The sequence below is a fragment of the Oncorhynchus keta genome, chromosome 3, assembly GCF_023373465.1.
Source record: "Oncorhynchus keta strain PuntledgeMale-10-30-2019 chromosome 3, Oket_V2, whole genome shotgun sequence".
In the NCBI taxonomy this organism is placed as follows: domain Eukaryota; kingdom Metazoa; phylum Chordata; class Actinopteri; order Salmoniformes; family Salmonidae; genus Oncorhynchus; species Oncorhynchus keta.
In genome coordinates this window covers 2,449,322-2,475,431 of record NC_068423.1, presented here as the reverse complement: position 1 = coordinate 2,475,431, position 26,110 = coordinate 2,449,322, and the positions used below count along the sequence as shown (strand labels likewise).

The 26,110-nt window shown below is 42.4% G+C and overlaps 1 long non-coding RNA gene across 7 annotated transcripts; it reads right to left on the bottom strand.

Annotated features, from left to right (window-relative positions):
* Positions 1-11,373: 11,373 nt before the first annotated feature.
* LOC118363705 (uncharacterized) lies at positions 11,374-25,669 on the bottom strand. Of its 7 annotated transcripts, none has more exons than XR_008086214.1 (12): positions 25,436-25,669; positions 16,951-23,896; positions 16,201-16,645; positions 15,933-16,095; positions 15,149-15,742; positions 14,464-15,041; positions 14,237-14,347; positions 13,576-13,683; positions 12,894-12,988; positions 12,105-12,264; positions 11,834-11,988; positions 11,374-11,715 (listed from the first exon to the last, which is right to left on the bottom strand). It is a non-coding gene; the product is annotated as an uncharacterized LOC118363705 (long non-coding RNA). The 7 variants fall into 7 exon arrangements; XR_004821458.2 differs by having other exon boundaries at positions 11,374-11,988; positions 14,464-14,689; positions 14,974-15,041; XR_008086211.1 differs by having other exon boundaries at positions 11,374-11,988.
* Between the last annotated feature and the right edge of the window lie 441 nt (positions 25,670-26,110).

Here is a 26,110-nt window from a genome sequence, read left to right as displayed (position 1 = left end):
CATATTGCCTGTTTACCTCAGCTCATTGGCTATCTACCCAGCTAGATTTCAAGACGATCAGTGGTCATTGGGTTAAAATACAGTCAATCAACGAAACAGCGGTCATATCATTGGTGCACAATGATGTCATTACTTATTGTCTTCAAATCGGTTTCTTTCAGTCAATACGTCCCGCGAAATGACCCATCAGGTTTGGTTGTGTTACAAACAAACCAAACCTGATGGGTCATTTCGCGGGACGTGTTGACTGTTACAAACAAACCAGTTGATTGCAATGAAACCAAACATGACTGGAAAAGTCACGTTTTGTGTGTGTATTTAACTCGAATGTGTCGTCGAAAATGGAATGAGATGGAATTCACGACACAAGCGGTTCACAAAATGTTTCGTGTTAGGCTATAAAAATGGATTTTATCAAACAAAAGACCATTCATTGTGTAACAATGAGCATTGGGATTGCAAACAGAGGAAGATCGTCAAAAGGTAAACAATTTATTTTATTGCAGTTTGTGATTTTGTTACCCCTGTGCTGGTTGAAATAGTTTTTTTTGGGGGGGCTCTACTCAGATAATCGCATCGTATTATTTCGCAGTAAATCCTTTTTTAAATCTGACAACGCAGTTGAATTAGCAAGATTCTAGGCTTTCGAAACATGTGAGACACTTGTATTTTCATGAATGTTTAATATGACTATTTATGTAGCGATCACCGTATGTTGTCGAATTTCATCCTGCTACCGGTTTCTGTGCGCAGAGAGGTTAAAGATAAAGTTTTCGTTAATCCAGCCACTGTGTCTGATTTCAAAAAGGCTTTACAGCGAAAGCACCACAAACAATTATGTTAGGTCACCACCAACTCACAGAAAAACACAGCCATTTTTCCAGCCAAAGAGAGGAGTCACAAAAAGCACAAATAGAGATAAAATGGGCTTTACCCATAGTGAATCAGCCGTTCCCAGTTCCCAGTTCACTCCCTGTCCCTTGGCCCTAACCATTAGATGCTTTTATGTGTAAGGTGTAAGCAATATGGTGTAAGCTCCATCACTTTCCTGATTATACCTATCCAGACCCTTCAGAAAAACCTAAGGGTTAAGCCAGGGCCAAGAAGGAGGGGTGGTGAGTGAATTTGGACCGGAAAATAATGTGCATGTGCCACCTAAGAGTTTCAGTACCAATTATAATAATATAATAATAATATTATGTCTGTGTGTGTTCATTCAGGTTGAAGTTCACAGTGGAAGAGAAGCAGGGGTCCATTGTTATAATGTTGGAGGACACCGGCACTGCAGAGTGCCAGAAAAGACAGAAACCGAATAAGCAATGGTACATGGAACTATCTTTAATTTGTCACTGACTATTTTCTTTGTCTCCACTGTACACAATGCGAGCCTGGGCTGTCATTATCTTAGTTGTTTATTAATGTACCAGCAATGACAGTGAAAGTCAACTAAGTTATCAACAGCATGTTTGAGGGAACAACTAAAATGCATTACCATTCTATCATGTGTAGAAATATCCCTATTTCAGAATGCAAGGATAGGAAATCTTTAAGAACAGTTGAGACAGTGGTGAAGTCCAGAGTTAGGGAGGTTAGTTAGAACGGAATTTATGGGGAAGAACAGGGAAGGGAAGAACAGTTATGACATTGATGTTATTATGCAATAAAAAGGTCAAACTGGTGAAATTGTTAGATTTTCTGTAAACGGTAACAATGTATGTCAACTCTATTTGACCTGCACCTAGTTATTTGCAAGGATGTACAGTCAGTATAGTCAATTCCATCCATCATTTGAGTAAATTTGTGAATTCAGTAAAAGGTTGTAAATTACACAAAACCACAAAGCAAGCGATTTCAAATAATAACATTTGCTAAATTCTGTTCATAAAGGGGCAGCGAGAATATTTAATCAGATGGAAGCCATGATCCTGGTAAGTAGGATGCTCTGCCAGAGTTTTGCCACTTTTTCATCTATTGGGACATACTTTATGCAGTGCTTGACTTCGGTTGGAGCTCACCGGAGCTGAGTACTGGCACCTCAGATTTACTACTGCTTGAGCTCCTGTTCCTCTGCACATACTGTATGTAAATCAAGAAATAATTCAAACATAAAAGTTATTTAATTCTTCCATTTGACCTATCTTGATGTGGTTTGTTCATTTTGTTGTTGTTGGTGGTGGTGGCTATTCATTGCAGTGGCAGAAAATGGCGGAGCACCTGGGCCCACCTACCTACCATCTCCTAAAGCCCACTCTTGTCCCTATACCTATGAAGGAGCTCTCTCGTTCCCTTTCTTTCTCTATATACTCCCACCCTCCCTTCCATATAATACATCCTCTTCAGTTTCCAATGTGTGGTCTGTGCTTTATGAAGGCATTGTTAAGAATTAAATGGATTCAATATAATCCTATGTTATTGTTTAATGGCATAACCACCTACATGCAATATGACAGATCTAGTACCATGAATCAGGACAGCAGCAGATAAGGCAATTGGCAGAGCCAGGAGGATACAATGGTAGATAGCATACATGTAGCCTGGTCCCATTTTCCTAATTCTGTGGAGACCAAATGGATCTTCAGTGTTATATTAAGATATTAAGATTTGGGTCAGTAACATGAACAAATTCTAGGTAAACTGCTACAATCAATGGAGGCTGTTTAGGGGAGGACGGCTCATAATAATGACTGTCACGGTGCGATACCATTCCACTTATTCTGCTCCTGCCATTACCATGAGCCCGTCCTCCCCAATTAAGAAGCCACCAACCTCCCGTGGCTACAATATGTATAGCACATTCATTCATTCATCAATAAATGTCATATTTAGAATCGATATGTTCCTGGTCAATTTTGAAGTGTTGTTATAGTTTGATTGTACTGCTGACACAATTGCCTCTACACAGAACATTTCTACGTGACCATTCTGTAACGTTGAGCCCTCCCTTACAAAAAAGATTGCAATTTTGAAACCGCAGTAAAATGTGCAGTAACTGCAGTCGACTGTGGTATTATGGTTTTAGTAATTGCAGTAAGAAAAACTGTTATTTTGGATGCAGTATTTACAGCATACTGCAGTTATATTATATATAGTAAGGGTGTCATGTGATCCTGCCAGATTTGTATTATTACGTTTTGATAGTATTCATAAATTATTGTAGCTTCATCTGTCTTTAATTTGAATCAACGTTGACGTTTTCTCATGCAATATCCGTTTTTTCTGAAATAATTTATGTAAAAATAATGAGACATTTTCTTTCCTAAACCGGATAAGTTGTGAACTACTAATATGGCGACATTTTGTAGTTTATTTTTCTAACCCTAACCGGATTCGTATCAATATCATCCTCAACCTACCAGGGTGTTTACAAACTTTACAGGAACAGGATCATCCACATGTATCGATCACATTTTCCTATTGCTGTAGAACTTTGTTCTAAAGCTATAGCCATACCCATTGGATGCAGTGATCACAATATAGTGGCTATATACAGGAAAGCCAAAGTTCCAACAGCTGGACCTAAAATTGTATATAAGAGATCATACAAAATATTTTGCTTTGACTCTTATCTGGATGATGTTACAAATATTTGCTGGTCTGATGTGATTATTGAGGAGCATCCAGACGCTGCACTTGATGAATGCTTCTTCCAATTATTGATGAACATGCACCTGTTAAGAAACTGACTGTTAAGGCTCCATGGATTGATGAGGAAATTAAAAACTGTATGGTTGAAAGAGATGGGGTGTTACGTCCGTTTGAAGATGGATTGGATCAAGGCGCAGCGTGCGTAGAGTTCCACATATTTTAATAAATCGAAACTCAAACAAAAACAAACCAGCACAAACAAAAACTGACGTTCGTTCTGGGCTGCTCACAGGCAGCTACACAAAAACAAGATCCCACAATCTAAGGTGGGAAAAAAGGCTGCCTAAGTATGATCAACAATCAGAGACAACGATAAACAGCTGCCTCTGATTGGGAACAATATTAGGCCAACAAAGAAATAGAAACATAGATTTGCCCACCCAAGTCACACCTTGACCTAACCAAATAAAGAATAAATAAGGCTCTCTAAGGTCAGTCGCGACATGGGGAAAAAGGACTGGTGTCACGGCTGGCTGAAGGACTGGACCAAGGTGCAGCATGGTAAGCGTACATTTTCCTTTTATTAAGAACAAAACCAAACCGTGAAGCTTTGGGCTATGTGCCCTGAACAAAGTCAAAGTTAACTTCCCACAAAACAGGTGGAGGGAAAGGGTACCTAAGTATGGTTCTCAATCAGTGACAACAATAGACAGGTGTCCCTGATTGAGAACCATACCAGGCCAAGACATAGAAATGCAAAATATAGAAAAAAGGACATAGAATGCCCACCCTAGTCACACCCTGGCCTAACCAAAATAGAGAATAAAAAGCCTCTCTGTGGCCAGTGCGTGACAGTACCCACCCCAAAGGTGTGGACTCCGGCCGCAAAACCTGACTCTAAAGGGGAGGGTCCGGGTGGACCCCGCTCCACCTCAGTCTTGGCCCACTTAGGTGAAGAACCCTCGCAGCGGGCCCCGGACTGAAGACCCTCGTAGAGGGCGCCACTGGACTGAGGGGCGCCTCTGGACTGAGGGGCTGCGGCTCTGGCAGCTCCGGACAGGAGGGCGGCTCTGACAGCTCCGGACAGGAGGGCGGCTCTGGCAGCTCCGGACAGGAGGGCGGCTCTGGCAGCTCCGGACAGGAGGGCGGCTCTGGCAGCTCCGAACAGGAGGGCGGCTCTGCAGCTCCGGACAGGAGGGCGGCTCTGGCAGCTCCGGACAGGAGGGAGGCTCTGGCAGCTCCGGACAGGAGGGAGGCTCTGGCAGCTCCGGACAGGAGGGAGACTCTGGCAGCTCCGGACAGGAGGGAGACTCAGGACTCACCGGGCTGGGGAGACATCCAGGAGGCCTCTTCCTTGGCCAAGGCACTGGATACACTGGGCCGTGGAGGCGCACTGGTGGTCTTGAGCACAGAGGTGGCCCCACCCGTTCTGGCTGGATGCCAGCTTCCACCCGGCAAATGCGGGACGCTGGCACCGAGCACACCGGCCTGTGAATGCTCCACCTTGATACCGTGAGCTTCACCCCATACCATGGGGCCTGACCAGTCCCATGCTCTCCATGGTAAGCACGGGGAGTTGGCTCAGGTCTGCTTCCTGACTCTGCCACACTCCCCGTGTGCCCCCCAAAAATGTTTTTTTGGGGGGGCTGCCTCTTGGGCTTCCTTGCCAGCCGTGTTCCCACATACCGCTGGTTCCTTTCTCCGGCTGCCTCTGCTCTACTAGCTGCCTCCACCTGTTTCCATGGAAGGTGATCCCTTCCCGTCAGGATCTCCTCCCATGTGTAGACTCCCTTGCCATCCCGAACGTCCTCCCATGTCCAGGAGTCCACCTTACCATGCTGCTTGGTCCGTTGGTGGTGGTAAGTTCTGTCACGGCTGGCTGAAGGACTGGACCAAGGTGCAGCATGGTAAGCGTACATTTTCCTTTTATTAAAAATGACGCCGACAAAACAAAGAACAAAACCAAACCGTGAAGCTTTGGGCTATGTCCCTGAACAAAGTCAAAGTTAACTTCCCACAAAACAGGTGGGGGAAAAGGGTACCTAAGTATGGTTCCCGATCAGAGACAACGATAGACAGCTGTCCCTGATTGAGAACCATACCTGGCCAAAACAAAGAAATACAAAAACATCAAAAAAAGATCATAGAATGCCCACCCAAATCACACCCTGACCAAACCAAAATAGAGACATAAAAAGCTCTCTAAGGTCAGGGTGTGACGCCTTCATATGTAAGCTTGAAATGTGGGAGCCTCATGATTTAATTAGGGTCTCTTAGTAAACCATGTCAAATAATGTTTGGATATGATAATCTGTTTTTGACTTACAAATCATTAAAGTTTGGACACAATACAACACACACATATAAAGTGAATTGATTGAGTGCTCTACAATAATGATGGCTGGTCGACAAATCACTCTCAGATGATTCGTTGAGAGCCCTGAGACAAAAATACAAAGGTCTTTTATGGGCAAGATACACCACCTTCAGGCTATATGACAAACAACAGACCGTGGATTGATGGCAGCATTCCCGTGAAACTGAAAGCGCGAACCCGAATACAAACAGTGTAGCTATTCCCTCCCCAAGGCAATCAAACAAGCTAAGTGTCAGTATAGAGACAAAGTAGAATCTCAATTCAACGGCTCAGACACAAGAGGTATGTGGCAGGGTCTACAGTCAATCACGGATTACAAAAAGAAAACCAGCCCCGTCACGGACCAGGATGTCTTGCTCCCAGGCAGACTAAATAACTTTTTTGCCCGCTTTGAGGACAATACAGTGCCACTGACACGGCACGCAACCAAAACATGCGGACTCTCCTTCACTGCAGCAGACGTGAGGAAAACATTTAAACGTCTTAACCCTCGCAAGGCTGCAGGCCCAGACGGCATCCCCTGCCGCGCCCTCAGAGCATGCGCAGACCAGCTGGCTGGTGTGTTTACAGACATATTCAATCAATCCCTATCCCAGTCTGTTGTTCCCACATGCTTCAAGAGGGCCACCATTGTTCCTGTTCCCAAGAAAGCTAAGGTAACTGAGCTAAACGACTACCGCCCCGTAGCACTTACTTCCGTCACCATGAAGTGCTTTGAGAGACTAGTCAAGGACCATATCACCTCCACCCTACCTGACACCCTAGACCCACTCCAATTTGCTTACCGCCCAAATAGGTCCACAGATGATGCAATCTCAACCACACTGCACACTGCCCTAAACCATCTGGACAAGAGGAATACCTATGTGAGAATGCTGTTCATCGACTACAGCTCGGCATTTAACACCATAGTACCCTCCAAGCTCGTCATCAAGCTCGAGTCCCTGGGTCTCGACCCCGCCCTGTGCAACTGGGTACTGGACTTCCTGACGGGCCGCCCCCAGGTGGTGAGGGTAGGCAACAACATCTCCACCCCGCTGATCCTCAACACTGGGGCCCCACACGGGTGTTTTCTGAGCCCTCTCCTGTACTCCATGTTCACTCACGACTGCGTGGCCACGCACGCCTCCAACTCAATCATCAAGTTTGCGGACGACACAACAGTGGTAGGCTTGATTACCAACAACAATGAGACGGCCTACAGGGAGGAGGTGAGGGCCCTCGGAGTGTGGTGTCAGGAAAATAACCTCACACTCAACATCAACAAAACTAAGGAGATGATTGTGGACTTCAGGAAACAGCAGAGGGAACACCCCCCTATCCACATCCATGGAAAAGTAGTTCCTCGGCATACACATCACAGACAAACCGAATTGGTCCACCCACACAGACAGCATCGTGAACCTCAGGAGGCTGAAGAAATTTGGCTTGTCACCAAAAGCACTCACAAACTTCTACATATGCACAATCGAGAGCATCCTGGCGGGCTGTATCACCGTCTGGTACGGCAACTGCTCCGCGCACAACCGTAAGGCTCTCCAGAGGGTAGTGAGGTCTGCACAACGCATCACCGGGGGCAAACTACCTGCCCTCCAGGACACCTACACCACCCAATGTCACAGGAAGGCCATAAAGATCATCAAGGACAACAACCACCCGAGCCACCCGTTCACCCCGCTATCATCCAGAAGGCGAGGTCAGTAAAGGTGCATCAAAGCTGGGACGGAGAGACTGAAAAACAGCTTCTATATCAAGGCCAACAGACTGTTAAACAGCCACCACTAACATTGAGTGGCTGCTGCCAACACACTGACTCAACTCCAGCCACTTTAATAATGGGAATTGATGGGAAATTATGTAAAATATATCACTAGCCACTTTAAACAATGCTACCTAATATAATGTTGACATACCCTACATTATTAATCTCATATGTATACGTATATACTGTACTCTATATCATCTACTGCATCTTTATGTAATCCTTGTATCACTAGCCACTTTAACTATGCCACTTTGTTTACATACTCGTCTCATATGTATATACTGTACTCGATACCATCTACTGTATCTTGCCTATGCCGCTCTGTACCATCACTCATTCATATATCTTTATGTACATATTCTTTATCCCCTTACACTTGTGTCTATAAGGTAGTAGTTTTGGAATTGTTAGATAGATTACTTGTTGGTTATTACTGCATTGTCGGAACTAGAAGCACAAGCATTTCGCTACACTCGCATTAACATCTGCTAACCATGTGTATTTGACAAATACAATTTGATTTGATTTTGACTTGAAGCTTATTATCGCAAATAGCCCTATATTGCATAGCCTATTTGAAGATCAGTCGCCATATAATAATCTATAATAAGTTGTTCCCTGTTACAAATGGTAACAGGAGCCCTGCCCCGGCCTAAATAGTTAACGCTGTATCAGCCCTTTCAAAACGCCCTAATTCTTCATGACACCCCTCACGCAGGTCCACTGATGTCGGAATTTGCCTACGTATCCTGTTTTCTCATTACTCACAACAAAATCATTAGGCCTACTAAAGTTGCTCAGACCAATCCACTGCTCATAACCTATATCAATCAGCATTGTGCCATATGCCTATCTTAGTAGGCTATAGTTTGTGAACTTTATCATGTAAAATTCTATATATTTTTATACCATGAATATATCAATTAACATCAATTAATTTTGGTAAAATAACTATTAAATCATATGTTGCGGTAAATAGGCATACTACGTTATTGTCATTCATCAGCCAGTAAACTTTAGCTTTAACAGGACACGTCTTACCATTTGAAATTATGGTGCACTTCTGAAATATATGGGTTGGGCACCAGTACATTCAACTCAATATCAAATTAGAAAGATGATGTTGTACTTACAATGTTGCAAGGGGCAGCAATGGCTTACTGTGATGACCCTCCCACTCTGTCTGATGAATTATTTCTCTTTGCTCTTGTTTTCCTTAACAGGATGTCGGTGGGTGGAGCCGGGAGGGTCGTCAGTGAAATGGGACACACCTGGGCTCGGGTGTGTCCCAGGATAAATGCACCTCTTCCTCATTCATTGAGGAGACTCTCTCCATGCAGACACACAGATTTTGGTTATGTCATTTTTTGTGGCTATTTGGTTTGTTTGCGTTGGCACCTTTCAACATCCCTCATTATCACATGTATAATACACGTGACCACTCACTTACACTACTGACGAAACACGCACCACTGTTAATTGTATTTACTTTACTTCAATTAATAAACATGTTTTGTTATTCTTTATCTCCACGTTATCTCCCTTTTTGTTACGGGCTTCGAGCCTATTCGTGACACTTACAACATCAAATCAAATGTTATTTGTCAAATACACGTGTTTATCAGATGTTATTGCAGGTATTGTGAAATGCTTGTGTTTCTAGCTCTAACAGTGCAGTAAAATCTAACAATTCCACAACAATACACACAAATCTTAAGTAAAGGAATTAAGAATATAGAAATATTGGCCGAGCAATGTCAGATGAGGAATGCAAAATATGTAAAGATTATTAAAGTGGCCAGTGATTACAAGTCTAGGGCAGCAGCCTCTAATGTGATGTTTATTAAACATAATTTAAGTCTGAGAGCCTTGAGATAGAAGCTGTTTTTCAATCTCTTGGTCCCAGCTTTTGATGCACCTGTACTGACCTCACCTTCTGGATGATAGCGGGGTGAACAGGCAGTGGCTCGGGTGGTTGTTGTCCTTGATCTTTTTGGCCTTCCTGTGACATCAGGTGCTGTAGGTGTCCTGTAGGACAGGTAGTTTGCCCCTGGTGAAGTTCTGGGCAGACCAAACCACCCTCTGGCGAGCCCTGTGGTTGCGGGCGGTGCAGTTGCCTTACCAGGCGGAGATACAGCCCGACAGGATGCTCTCAATTGTGCATCTGTAAAAGTTTGTGGGTTTTAGGTGTCAAGCTACATTTCTTCAACCTCCTGAGATTGAAGAGGTGCTGTTTGTGCTCTCTTCACCACACTGTCTGTGTGGGTGGACCATTTCAGTTCGTCAGGGATGTGTACGCAGAGGAACTTGAATCTTTCCACCTGCTCCACTGTGGTCCCGTCGATGTGGACAGGGGGGTGCCCCCTCTGCTGTTTCCGAAAGTACACGATCAATTCCTTTTGACATTGGGAATTTGTCTTTTTTGTTGTATTTTATGAGGATGCCCATTAGCTGTTGCAAAAGCAGCAGCTACTCTTCCTGGGGTCCACACAAAACATGAAACATAATACAGAATGACATAATACAGAGCATCAATAGACAAGAACAGCTCAAAGACAGAACATACATTTTCTTTAAAGGTACACGTATCCTACATGTCAATGCATTCACAAACTCTCTAGGTCAAATAGGGGAGAGGCGTTGTGCTGCGAGGTGAAGTCCAGGACCAAATTGCACAGGGTGGGGTTCAGACCCAGGGCCTCAAGCTTAATGATAAGCTTGGAGATTACTATGGTGTTGAATGCTGAGCTTTAGTCAATGAACAGTATTCTTACATAGGTATTCCTCTTGTCCAGATGGGATAGGGCAGTGTGATGGCGATTGCATCGTCTGTGGATCTATTTGGGTAAACTAATAGTCATTTAGTTCAGTTACCTTTGCTTTCTTGGGTACAGGAAGAATAGTGGACATCTTGTAGCATGTGGAGACAGTAGACTGAGATAGGGAGAGATTGAATATGTCCGTAAACACTCCAGCCAGCTGGTCTGCGCACGCTCTGAGGATGCGGCTAGCGATGCCACCTGGGCCGGCGGCCTTGCGAGGGTTAACATGTTTAAATGTCTTATGGTGGCCATGGAGAAGGAGAGCCCACAGTCCTTGGTAGTGGGCCGCGTCGGTGACGCTGTATTATCCTCCGAGCGAGCGAAGATGTTTAACTTCCCGGAAGCAAGATGTCGTTGTCTGCGACATGGCTGGTTTCCCCTTTGTAGTCCGTGATTGTCTGAAGAACCTGCCACAAGTTGTGTCTGAGCCATTGAGTTGAGACTCCACTTTGTCTCTGATGTTTTGCCTGTTTTATTCCCTTACGGAGGGAATAACTACACTTTTTGGATTTGGCCATATTCCCAGTCACCTTGCTATGGTTAAATGCGATGTTTGCGCTTTCAGTTCCGCGCGAATGCTGCCATTTTCATAGTCACAGTGGGTACAACATTTCCTATACACTTCCTGATAACCTTAAATCAGTGTATACACATTGATAATAATCTCGGCTACCCGGAAAATATCCCAGTCCAGGTGATCAAAACATTCTTGAAGCGTGAATTCCAATTGGTCAGACCAGAGTTGAATCATCCTTAGCACGGGTACTTCCTGAAATGGGTCTGAACCAACTGATTGAAACACACACAGTGCTTAATGCATTTATTTATTTTTTAAGACCTTTATTTATTTTAGCAGTCCCATTGAGATCAAGGACTCTTTTGCAACTCACAAAAACCCCAATCATGGCAGCATAGAAAATACTTATAAACAATAATGAAGAACCACATTCCTCAGTAAGTGGTCCTCAACCAACAGTATGAGTTGCAGATGATGTTGCCATAGTCTAGGACCGGAAGAGAGGTGATGAGGAGAGGAAACACATTCCTTCTCCACTAACACATCATCAGGCAAATTACATTTCCCTGGATGGGTTCAGAAGGTGAGGGGTCAACGTCAGGAGACCAGGCTGCTCCCAAGGGAGGTGGTTGGCGGCCTTCTCCCTCTCCTGCGGGAGAAAGCGAGACCGAGAGAAAGAGGCAGGGGTGGTGTAGAATTTCAGAAAGCATAGCAGTTGTCATCTGAGCTCTCAGCAATAGAACTTCTATCTTCATCGGAGTTCTCACCTACATCAGTCCTAAAAAAATATCCCCTTCTCCCAGAATCAGCTTGTGGTAGGTATTCCTGGTGTCAACTTGGTCTTGTGTCAGTTCACTCAATCTTCTCTTCAGGTGGCAGAGAAGGCCATTCTTCCCTCCCTCTGAAAACTCCACTGCATTACCTAAAAGTCACATGTAAAGCAGTACATTTACAATTCCATTACACAAAATAGTGTGGAGGGTATTTGTAAAGCAAGACAAAAAGTTCAGTCCAAAAATAGTATAAACCTCAACTTACTCTGATCTTGTAGGTACAGTGCCGCCACAGTTCCCACTGCTCTTTGTAGGCTTCCCCAGTGCCTCTTCATCTCCCGGACCAGGATCCTCTCTTCCTCCTGCAGTCTGTTCACTAACATCAGTCTGTTGAAGATTGCCTTTTGATGGCAGTTGCCTGTGAGCTGTAAACCCAGAGGTATATAACAGAACAGCAATGATTGCAGCCTACGCTGAAGGTAAACATTCAATCACAAAAGATACTTTCTGCAATCATGTATTTACTGGTGCCCAAGTTTCTCCCATGGCCACACAAAGTTATCAGTATTGAGCAGCTCATCCACTGTGGGGAGCCTAAACTCTGCCTGCTGCTCGTGAAGTTGAACAATGGCAGCTGTCAAGGCTGCTTTGTCCTCAATTTCTCAGAATCAGATGCTGCCTCTTGTTGCCGTCAAAATAAAAAAGGGTGATTAGATGGACTGTATATTCAGATATATTACATGACTATAAGTTAGAGCTACTATAGAGGCACAAACAAAGAATACAAAGCAAGCAACTCATTTCCAAAGCATTTGTCGTCATGTAGTTTAACATTACACAAGGCATGCAGAGGTGTGGCTCACAAGAGGTTCATGGTCACATAATTTCTCAGTTTAATTACATGTTTTGCATTAGATCAATTAATAACATAGGTCATACCTACATTTGATCATTAACATGGTCTGATGTGTATGACTAATGCATTCTCTTTCACAACTCACTTGTACTGCTTGATTAATAATGTGTTTGAGGTCATACTGTTGTTGGGACTTACCTGTCAAATGGTAGAAGTAGTTTCCTCTTTCACACTGTGGTAAAGTCCTTCAAGCTTCTTCTGGAGATGCCCCATCTGACGATCCTGAAGTGTGTCTGTCAAACATGACTCCACTGACATTAATGCAATTATGAAGTTGAGACAGAAACTGTCATTTTTCTACCTGTTGGATTCTGGCTTGAAACATACTTATTCCTGTCATCATATTAGAACGTATTGATTACTTTACATGTTAGGTGTCAATGAAGGGTGAATAGGAACTTTGGGTATGGAAAGTTACTGAGTGAGACAAGGGAAGTGCAGAAAGTTCATATTCTATTCAAACATGTTATTGCTGAATATTAATATTTCTAAGTAAGGAGGCAAAGGGTAGCAGTTAGGTTTCAGTTACTGATAAGGCAGGCCAGTTCCTGTGGAATTATGACAATGAGGGATGTGGAACTCAACTCAGGATAAGGTCAGCAGTTGGAGAGAAGACACTGCTGGGAGGGGGCCCACCCCGAAAATCATCTGACTACAGTCCTATCCCATACACACTTCCACGCCCATGAGGTTCCTAGACTTAGGCAACTCCCACCTGGTCGGAAGGTATAAATATGTGCTTGTGGGTAGAATAAACTTGGTTTGGGATTTCTGGTTGTCTGTTTCAGTTTTTGCTCTATTTGTTCAGAACCTAACATACCATCAGGCCACTGCTGGACCTCAGTAATCCACACCTGTAGCACAGTGGTGTTGATGTCTAGCTCTTCCCGTTTTTCGCGAGGCTGGTCTCCTCCAGTCTTTTGACATTCTGAAAAAATGCAATTCAATTAATGAACAACATGGGTGAAGGTGAAGGTTCTACTTTTTCAAGTGAATTACACTAAGATATTTGACTTGAATGTATACAGTCATCTTGATGTTTTCATACATCAAGATGACTAATAAAATAAAACGCTGAGCAAGGGTTGAAGACATGTAGAAAAAGAATGAGAAAGCAGATACAGGTAAAAAATAATAATAATAATAATAATGTTCACATCTTTGCCAACATGCGATGTCACGCCCTGACCTTAGAGAGCCTTTTTATGTCTCTATTTGGTTTGGTCAGAGTGTGATTTGGGTGGGCATTCTGTTTTGTATTTCTTTGTGTTTGGCCGAGTGTGGTTCCCAATCAGAGGCAGTCGTCTATCGTTGTCTCTGATTGGGAGTCATACTTAGGTAGACTTTTCCCCCCACCTATGTTGTGGGATCTTGTCCTTGTATTGTTGCTGTTGAGCCCTTCAAGGCTGTACGTTTTGTTGGTTCTCTCTCTCTCTATCTCTTCTTTTTGTGGTTATCATTAAAGAATATGATTAACCTACCCCACGCTGCATCTTGGTCCACTTCTTCAAATGAGTGTTACATGCGATCCATGTTGGTGAACTTCCTCTTATTCCAACCCATTGACTGTAGTGTAATAATCTCTGTCCGTACTGTTGGAAAAACATCTTCAGTCAGTGATTCTAATAATTTACTACTGTGTGCCTAACCAATCAACATAAAGATTGCAATTACAGTCGTAAGATAAAAAATTAATTATTAACCTTACATAATATCATAGCATCATCAGTTATTCCCAAAAAGTAAATGTCCTTCACTGTCTGCTTCTCCCTTCAGCAGTAACATGTGTCCCAAAGAAATGTCCTGCTTTGGGACAATTGATTTGTTTTCCATTCGGCAATGTTTCTGGGTTTATTTCCGGGATGGGGTAGTTAGCCTCACATGGAGGACCATGGACTGCTTCCTACCATTCGACCTGGCCGGCTTGTTTGCACCTGCCGGGAGTATAAACCCCATCCGGCTTAGCGCTCAGGGTCATTGGAGTATGCAAGCCTCTCCACCGTGGCAAGGTGACAGTCCAGGAGGGGCAATTAGGTTTATCTTATTCATTGAAGTGTGCTGGAGCTCAAATATAAAGGACCACTTAATAGTTCAACAATAAGGGAATTATGTTGCAATCCTAAACCTTATTCAGCATTAGTTATGTTATCATAATACAATTACCAGTCTCGGACATGTAATTTGTCGTGACAGCAACTCTGGATATAAAACTATTCACCTGCCCGACTTCTCTCCGGTTGTGTTGCCGACACCAAAGCTGATTGCGGCCTCTCCATTTGTGCTATACTGCCATAATGAACTAATAATAATAAGTTATGTATTCATTATATTATTTAAAAAGCATTACAATATCCTTTCTGCATAACACAAAAATAGTCAAGGAAAACAATTACCTCACAAGACCATTCATGTGCCTTAGCATGAATAGCGGAGAGGGTGCCTTTTTAGAAGCTCCTCCAACTCTGGGTACGCCTGCACAACTATCTGCAAATATGGCCAGTATTTGCATGCAACAGTGCAGCAGAAAAAGCCCACCGTGCCAGCAGTAGACAGCTTCTTCTGCAAGTACATTGGCATATATCTCGCTTCTGTACATGTTGAGGGCCTTGAGGAGCACGCTGTGTCGGCAAACTGCTATCTCAAGGCCCTCCTCTACTTTGGCAAACAATTTTCCTGACGTCTTTGGCCGCTGTCCACTCTGATGTGCCACACACTCCTTTGCCTGGCGTCTACAACATTAAAATCACAGTGAAGTGCAGATATCAACTTTAAAAGAAACAAGCTCTAAACTGGGTGACATTAAGCAGTGTTATAGAAACTGAGAATGATTGGTCTTTGTATGGACATGTTTGATGAAGGATGACACATCATCTTGTTTCTCCAGGAAGACATCATAGAAGCCCTTCTCAACATTCACATAGCCTAGAGAGGTGGTTTGCTGGTTTAAATCCCAAACATCTGACCATGTTGCTCCAACCTCTGTGTGTCTGAGGGATTTGGATAACGCAAAGAGACAAATCACTGTCCCACAATTTCTCTTCATGGAAAATGACAATTAATCTTCTAAAAAGGTAATCAACGGCAATATAACAAACATATATTCATAACAAAAAGACCAGCATGCACTTTAAAAAGGTATAATTATACCCTGAACAAAACACAAAAGGTAGTACAAACCCTGAGGCTTTCCGAAAGCAGTATTGCTTGCGATTCCCATCCACTGATATAACATGCATCAGGACAATGTAGAAGATCGCTTCCACAAAGCTTGTCTATTTCAAACCGCCCGTATGTCCACTCGAGGAATGCTTTCTGGAACGTGTCGCCACATATCTTTCCACTTTAACATGCAAAACAGAGGTATAATAAGGGGAAAATGTTATATTATGGACAAATATTAACCACTAATTCATTCATATTATTTGATTAGTATATACACACTTACCCTGTCAAAGTGCTTTGTTCTTCCGTCAAGCATTCCCACAAAGGCTTGACAGGAGCATCCTGGGGCCAACACCTTCATGTCTTCAAAAGACTTGAAGTGGTCCACTGTGAAGATGGTCTGGTGAGTCACGGAGCCTGGCCGGTAGCCACTCTTTACAAAATTCATCCAGCCCCACTGTCCAATGTCTCAGACACCCGGGTAACATGTTTCAGGAGAAGACCCAGATGCAAAGAGTGTCAAAGTAACACAAGTTTACTAGAACAGGGGGCAGGCGAAACGACAGGTTAAGGGCAGGCAGAGGTCAGTAATTCAGATCAGAGTCCATACGGTACAGAACAGCTGGCAGTCTGGCAGGGAGAGGTCAAAAATCCAGGCTGGTGTGACAAGGTACAGAACGGCAGGCAGTCTCAGGGAAGGCAGAATGGTCAAAACCGGGAAACAGGAACTAGAAAAAGACAGGCGCAAGGGGGAAACCGCTGGTAAGCTTGACGAATAAAATGAACTGGAAACAAACAAACAGAGAATACAGATATAAATACACTGGGGATAATGGGGAAGATGGGTGACACCTGGAGGGGGGTGGCAACAAACACAAAGACAGGTGAAACAGATCAGGGTGTGCCACCCGGAGCAGTTCAGAGCAGGAAGGGACAGGTTGTGGCACCCTGAATCAGGAGTAATTATTAGAAGTAATGAATTACATTCTTTAAAAATGTGAATAGAAGTAGTGCTTAAAAAACACACACTTACCAATTATACCAATCAGGATGACCTGCTTGCCACTTGCCACTGTCAGGGTGCAACCACACAACTGTGGCACAGCCATGGGTAAAAGACAAAGTGGAAACCAAAATGTGACGCCAAAGAATCCCAAATAAATGTTTCTATATATTTGGACTGTAAATACTTGTAGTGGCAGGTAGCCTAGTGGTTACAGCGTTGGGCCACTAACCAAAAGGTTACTGGATCGAATCCTCGAGGTGACAAGGTAAAAATGTTGTTCTGCCCCTGAACAAGGCAATTAACCCACTGTTCCGGGGTAGGCCGTCATTGTAAATAAGAATTTGTTCTTAACTCACTTGCCTAGTTAAATATGGTTCAATCAATACTGAACCATTGAAAATGGTGCTGCATTACTAAAAAGTTGGTATTGCAGGATGTACTATCAGATTTAATTTGAAACACCAAAACAATAAGCACACCGTGCTCCTGGAAGGCAAGGGACCCCTCATCATCTTGATGAGTTACGGTGGTTGGGGACAAGGGGCGATAAAACCCTTCAAACCAAGATTCCCTGTTGTGCAAAACCTTGGTGCTATGGGTGGCCAAGTCACATGCGGCACAGAGAAGATGCCTGGGCAGGCAATCTCTCTACGCCGCACAACCGCATCCTCACTTTTGCAATACTGACACTGGCCCAACACAGTACCTGAGAGAGCATGCCTCACTCTTTTCAACCACCCTTTTATGCACACAAGGTCTGCATCTCTGCCTAAGTCACCTTTGGGGTTACATGACAATCTGGCCCCGTGAAACTCCCCATAAGCTCCTGTAGGTCCTGCATCAGGGAGTTGTGTGGAGATAAAAAAATAATAATACTAAAACAACATGACAGAACTCATGAAAATAATATCTGTATGAACATTCTTTAAGGTTGGCAAGGTATTTGTTTGACATTCTAGGATACTGTAGCTGTATCTTGTGGGGATTAGGTGCAGGAACATGGGTACTGTAGGAGGATGGGTACAGGTACTGGAAACTATTACCTAAAAATTGAGTTATATTTCTTCATCAATGCAACTTAAGGATAACTTACTATAACTGTGTTTTTTGGGTGAATAGATGAGAATCCACTCTGACAGATATGTCATAAAATTATTATATATATCTTAAATAATAACATACAATAACATATAAGTCAGAAGTTTACATACACCTTAGTCATTTAGGTCAACATTGGATAATTCAGAGATCCTCACTGAACTTCTGGAGAGAGTTTGCTGCACTGAAAGTAAAGGGGCTGAATAATTTTGCACGCCCAATTTTTCAGTTTTTGATTTGTTAAAAAAGTTTGAAATATCCAATAAATGTCGTTCCACTTCATGATTGTGTCCCACTTGTTGATGATTCTTCACAAAAAAATAGTTTTATATCTTTATGTTTGAAGCCTGAAATGTGGCAAAAGGTCGCAAAGTTCAAGGGGGCCGAATACTTTCGCAAGGCACTGTAGGTGTCTGGCTAGACTGTAAACTCTCCTTCCAGACTCATATCAAACATCTCCAATCTAAAATCAAATCTAGAGTCGGCTTTCTATTTCGCAACAAAGCCTCCTTCACTCACGCTGCCAAACTTACCCTAGTAAAACTGACTATCCTACCGATCCTCGACTTCGGCAATGTCATCTACAAAATAGCTTCCAATACTCTACTCAGCAAACTGGATGCAGTTTATCGCAGTGCCATCCGTTTTGTTACTAAAGCACCTTATACCACCCACCACTGCGACCTGTATGCTCTAGTTGGCTGGCCTAACGGTCCTCTACTCCAACAATTAATCCACACATAACAACGGTCAACCAAGTAATTTCTAGTCATCTCTCCTCCTTCCAGGCCTTTTCATCGTTTAACTTATATGGTGATTGGCATCTAAACTTTCATAGTATTACCACGACAACCGGCAACAGTTTGTCCGTCAATCACCTACGTGGGTATAACCAATGAGGAGATGGCACATGGGTACCTGCTTCTATAAACCAATGAGGAGATGGGAGAGGCAGGACTTGCAGTGCGATCTGTGTCAGAAATAGGAATGACTTCTATTTTAGCCCTTGGCTACACAGATGCTTGTTGGTGCACACGAGCAGTGTAGGTGCAATAATTGAATAATATAGATTTCTAAATATTTTGCAATGCTCGTGCATGGAGCGGCGTGGGCAGCCTATTAGACCACAGCCTGTCGTTTCCAATGGGAACAGATGAGTCATATTGTGCAGGACAAGCAAGCTGGGAGGGCAAAGCCAAGCATGAGCTAGCGAGATCCTATTGGTTCGTTTCGGCATACATATTCATATTTCCGTAAGGGAACGCCTTCTCTGTGAAATACGAGCCTGCAATAACTCAATTCCACTTTGCACTCCTAAACAACGCGATTTAAAACAACTTTGACAAATGCTAAAGTTTACTAAACTTAGTCCACTCTGTTCATAACATATTCTAGTTTTGGGAACATAAAACAACTGTATTGAGATCAAATGTTTCATCGCTGAGACCATTTACAAAATCATCCATCTCGTTCCATCTTCTCCCACTGCCCGCCAGTGGGCTTCCTCTCTTACTACCATATTTGGTAGTGAGAGGAAACACCAAGAGGCTGCTTCATATTTATACATACAGTGAAATATCTGTCTCATTGTTCTATCTGTGATAATACTGTTGGCCAGAGCGAAAAATCACTTCCTGTCTACAAGATTAGCCAATATACGTAACTGATTAAAATACAATACATTAGAATTTTGGTGGACGAAATACATAAAATACTAGATTATGTGTCATTTCTTGTCCAATAACGTACCGCATTCTCACTGTAAAATAGCTCGCTAGCTTCAACTAAATAAGCAGTTGTGTTTATTTGTACTAATAGCACAAACTCAGGGCGCGGCATCAGATGTATCGTATCTGGCGTTATTGAGTATGATTCGCCATACGTTTGTGCTATTAGTACATAAAAACATTGTGCTTATTTGTACATACTTAATAATGAGAGACTGGGTTGAAAATAAGGACATTTTCCGATATTACTTCAAAACTACGGCAAGCAGTAGGGGTACATGGGAACGTTATGAAACTGGGCTACACGGCGGATGCAATGAACTAGTTTTTAATCAGAAAAAAAGCGTTGTTAAAAATGTGATGTGTTCAGCCTATCAAGAGGGCAGATAACTAATACGGTGCTTGGCTAAGTAATCTATTTTTCCTGCAAGCCACCTAGCTAGCTGACTTTAGTATATCTACTGAAACATATATTTCTAACCCACTAATGTGTTACAATGTGGAGGGAAATCGAATAATTGTTATGTTTGCTAACTTATCTAGCGAACTAAGTTGGCTAAACAACTACCGCCTGGTAGCCATATCTATGACTAAAAATAAAATCGTTTTTAGAATTTGAGATCTTCTGTTTCTCGATTGTAAAACCCATTCTCTTTTTAGTCATAGATATGGCTACTAAACAGCAAGCTATAACCAGCCACCTAAGCTAGGTTTACCAGGAAACGTTACACATGAGTGCTGTATGACTTGATTTTGCTGGCAAGTTAGCTTGTAAATGTAATATGCCTATGTATGCATGTAAACTAGTCTACCCTAATGTTGATGTTATGCTGGAACAGTTCAACTATCGTTCAAACTGTACAGTAGACTAATTTATTCGGTGACTCCTGAGCTGAATGGCAGTTTGATCATGACAACACTCCTCCCACAACGTTACAAGTATTCCCTGAACATTAGTACACTGACCATAGTATATGTTTCTTTGTGAGTGGCATTTTAATCATGACCACCAGTTCTCTTAACTACAGTACAAGTTGTTACCCCAGATAATGTGATTTAACCAAAGATTTTTGGTATCCATTATTGGGAGTTACAAAATAGATCATGTTTGGTGTAGCGCAGAGAATTGGACCAACCTTAGCGAGTCTCAAAATGTCTGTGTCCAGTTGCAAGGGTCAGTTTTTAAATTTAGAAAATGCTCCGTTATTAAAATAAAAACAGTTTTTGCATCATGAAGTAATTCAACAATATGTGTGCCGCCATGTTGTCTATTTCAAGTCTTCTCTCACGGATGGAGACAGTTCTCTATCATCATGACATGCAGCACTTTGGGGTGGAAACCCACCTGTCTTGATCAATGAGAGAAGACTTGAAATAGACAAGATGTCAGCTAAAATCTTTGGGTAAATCACATCTGGTGTAACAATCTGTAGCTACAGTACTCTACACTTGGGTGTACACCTCAGACACACTGAACTTTACTACACTGTTCATGCTATATTTTTCTGTATGTTACTTTTACCATAACATTTTTGTTGAACACCCAGTTGTCTTGAACTAGCATTAAATAGTGTAAACACCCCTGTATTTTAGATTGACAAATTAACATTATTTGGATATCTGAATGTCTAGCATCTGTTTGATTCTACAGAGCCCTGTACAGCATATAAATATATTCTGTGAATCCCTCAAGGCAGAGACATTTAAGATTGATATACAGTGCATTCAGAAAGTATTCATACCCCTTGACTTTTGCGTTACAGCCTTATTCTAAAATGGAGTAAATCCCCCCTCCAATCTACACACTACCCAATAAAGACGAAGAAAAAAACAGGTTTTAGGAAATTTTAGCAAATCTATTCAAAATAAAAACTGAAAATATTACATTTGCATAAGAATTCAGACTCTTTACTCAGTACTTTGTTGAAGCACCTCTGGCAGTGATTACAGCCTTGAATATGACACTACAAGCTTGGCACACCTGTATTTGGGGAGTTTCTCCCATTCTTCTCTGCAGATCCTTTCAAGCTCTGACAGGTTGGATGGGGAGCGTCGCTACACAGTTATTTTCAAGTCTCCAGAGATTTTAGATCGGGTTAAAGTCTGGGCTCTGGCTGGGCCACTCAAGAACATTCATTGTCCCGAAGCCACTCCTGCGTTGTCATGGCTGTGTGCTTAGGTTCGTTGTCCTGTTGGAAGGTGAACCTTTGCCCCAGTCTGAAGTCCTAAGCACTTTGGACCAAGTTTTCATAAAGGATCTCTTTGTACTTTGCTCCGTTCATCTTTCCTTTGATCCTGACTAGTTTCCCAGTTCCTGCCACTGAAAAACATCCCCACAGCAAGATGCTGCCACCACCATGCTTCATCGTAGGAATGGTGCCAGGTTTCTTCCAGGTGTGACACTTGGCATTCAGGCCAAAGACTTCATTCTTGGTTTCATCAGACCAGAGGATCTTTTTTTCTCATGGTCTGAGAGACTTTAGGTGCCTTTTGGCAAACTCCAAGTGGGCTGTCATGTGCCTTTCACTGAGCAGTGGATTCGATCAGGCCACTCTACAATAAAGGCCGGTGGAGTGCTGCAGGGATGGTTGTCCTTCTGGAAGGTTCTCCCATCTCCACAGAGGAACTCTGGAACTCAGTCAGAGTGACCATCGGGTTCTTGGTCACCTCCCTGACCAAGGCCTTTCTACCCCGATTGCTCAGTTTGGCTGGGCGGCCAGCTCTAGGAAGAGTCTTGGGTGTTCCAAACTTCTTCCATTGAAGAATGATGGCCAGTGTGTTGTTGGGACCTTCAATGCTGCAGAATTTGTTTGGTAACCTTCCCCAGATCTTTTTTTTTTGTTAACCTTTATTTAACTAGGCAAGTCAGTTAAGAACTAATTATTATTTTACAATGATGACCTGCCCCAGACAGATAAAAAAAAAAAAAAAATTATCTACACAGGTGTACAATGGTACAAATGCCCATTATCAGCAACCATCACTCCTGTGTTCCAATGGCATGTTGTGTTAGCTAATCCAAGTTTATAATTTTAAAAGCCTAATTGATCATTAGAAAACCCTTTTGTAATTATGTTAGCACAGCTGAAAACTGTTCTGATTAAAGAAGCAATAAAACTGGCCTTCTTTAGACTAGTTGAGTATCTGGAGCATAAGAATTTGTGGGTTCAAGTACAGGCTCAAAATGGCCAGGGTAAGCACAAATTTCCAGCAGTGCTAACTAAAATGATAAACTTGGATTAGCTAACACAATGTGCCATTGGAACACAGGAATGATAGTTGCTGATAATGGGCCTCTGTACGCCTATGTATATCATCCATAGAAAATAAGCCGTTTCCAGCTAATAGTAATTTACAACATTAACAATGTCTTTCTAATCAATTGGATGTTATTAATGGTAAAAAGAAAAGTGTTTATATATATATATATATATATATATATAAAAAAAAAAAAAATCTATTTCATGTAGGTTCTACATCAGGGCTCTCCAACCCTGTTCCTGGAGAGCTACAGTCCTGTATGTTTTCACTCCAGCCCTAATCTAGCACATCTGATTCTAATAATTAGCTGGTTGATAACCTGGTTCAGTTTATTTACAAAACCCTTGTTCTACATGGTCTTATGCTGAGCTACACTGGCTGTGTTTACACAGGCAGCCCCATTCTGATATTTTTTCCACTAATTGGTCTTAATCACAAGATTTTTTTCACATCAGATCTTATTCAGAACTGATCTGATTGGTCAAAAGACCAATTAGTGAAATATCAGAATTGGGCTGTCTGTGTAAACACAGCCATAGTGCTTTATCTGGCTTTGGTACACTGGCAATAATAATAAATAATAATAATAATATATGCCATTTAGCTGACGCTTTTATCCAAAGCGACTTACAGTCATGTGTGCATATATTCTACTTATGGGTGGTCCCGGGAATCGAACCCACTACCCTGGCGTTACAAGCGCCATGCTCTACCAACTGTTGGCATGGTGGGCTGGGGAAGCTGAGATTCTTTGTGCTTATGGCGAATGGTCTTGTCCTGTCTGTGATGAACAGCCAGCTGGATAAGACTGCCGAAAGTGGTGTAGGGCTTCATAACCACCAACTGTTTGGTTCTCTTGCAGAAGATTTGCTGGCACTGCATGTCTCCTGTAAAGACATGGTTGTGGTGTTAGCATTTTATACTTTTTGTGGAAGGGATGTAGGGCCGCATGCCTTTGTTGGTAAAGGTGTTAACCGAATGGGACAGGGTAGCGTATTGTTTCGGGACAATTTGGAACTTTGGGAGCTGCTTTTGAGAGAAAAGATCAGTCAACAAAGTGAATGGGCTGGGGGGCTCAAGAAGTTGTGAAAAGTCTTAGGGGAGCAGTTCTTACACAGTATGAATTGCTGTGAATGGGAGATTTCAGAAATGGCACTTCTCAATCGCTCTGATACACAATACATGTACTGTCTAAGCACAACCCTGCACTACCAAAACCCTCTTCCTCATCTCAAAGTACTGTCTGTGAAGCTCCCCAATCCATTGACTTTGACAGATAATTCTTGTCAATAGTAGCCCTTTGCAGGGTATTTTTGTAGACATGTCTTTTGTATTTAGTTTTGAGAATTCACAGAGAGAAGAATGAGTTGATTGTGTCATCACTGTTGTAGTCTTGATTTCATTATCCCTTGCTAGCTTATGTCACACAATCTTGTTGTGCTCCATAACCACAATGTGCGTCCACTCCCTCTTGCTCGTGTACCCAAAATGCTTCCGCTTTGAGGTATTTTTCATAAGGGCACTACTTTCAGAAATGGAAAGGGTAAAGCCAAAGCAGTGTCTGTATTCTTGGAACTTATATTTTAACATGTTGGGTGGGACAGACATTCAAAAATGAAATGTAGCTATTTATTTCCTACCTATAACATGTATTTACTATTTGGTATTATCAGAGTGGAAGAGGGGCCCAACTCGATGGAAAATATGTCTCCCTCCAGCAGGTGGCGGTTTTTCTTTGTTTTGGCCACCAAGCAAGGAGTTTTTGTATGGAGGTCAATGAGTGTTGAATTTGGCAAAAAAAAAAACATATGGCTAATTTTCTGAGTGAGGTTTATTTGATCGAATAGAAGTAATGCTACAGTTGTTACGAGTATGCTGACATAAGTAGGCCACGTGACATCTCGGCAACTTTGAGAAAAAACACTATATCAACATTGTCTCGAGATGGCTATGCATATTCATGTAATGAAGCAAGTAGCATAGCGTCACTCTCCATTGAATACCGACAGTTGATGTCAACAACCCTTATCGATATAAAAAAATATGACAATAATTAGATATATCCACTAATCCAAAGAAAGGATTAGGCGGAGCCGCTTTGTGGACAACTACTAAATTTGTTAGGGCACGGTCTTTCGTGTCATGGAATCAGTTGTCCTATATCCCATGGCATTTATGAGTGTGTTTGTAAATTAAATCTGGATTGCCAGAGTGCGCTCTGGGAGTTCGTAAATTCAGTGCCGTCAGATTATCGTTTCGTAAATTCACAGCGTTTCGCGATCAGCGCGCACACACGACGCTCTTGCAGAAAGTAGAGTTGATTCGAGCGTTCTGACCTCACAACGACAGTCAAGCACCCAAGCTAATTGGCTAGCTACTTTTCAGATACAAATAAGAGTCCACCTCACTCTGAACATTTTACTCACCCTGCCAAGTAGAGCTGATTAGGCTGTTTCCGTGTTATCCAGAGCGTTGGTGACTGTAACTCTGCTATTGGCAACAATATAATTACGCATTTTGCCAACGTTTACTGACACCGGCCATATTCAACTGGTGTTGAGCATTCGTAAATTCAGCAGTTATACTGTGGTCTGGCGAGAGTGCTCTGAAATCGGAGTAGATAGCCAGAGTGAATTTATGAACGCACCCTATGTCTCCCATTGTTTCAACCATAGGGTACCAACAAATTTAGAGTACCATCTGCTGGTCTCATGTCAAAATGCAGGGAAGCTGTTGTACAATATTAAAATGGTAAAAATATATATATACATTTGATTTCCAGGGCTATCTGACATGTAGGCTATTCAATTAATTAAATAAGTATCTATTTTCACAGGGTTAGTAGAGGAATTGGACATAACATTGAAAAATCTGTCATTCTGCCCCTGAACAAGGCAGTTGACCCACTGTTCTTAGGCTGTCATTGAAAATAAGAATGTGTTATTAACTGACTTGTCTAGTTAAATAAAGGTAAAATAAATAAAATAAAAACTGTAAGTACAACACCGATGAGGCCTGGTAAAAAATTACTTAATAATAACATTATTGTTCACCTACAAAACAAAGGTTTTGAACAATATCTGCCCAACAGTCTGGGTGAA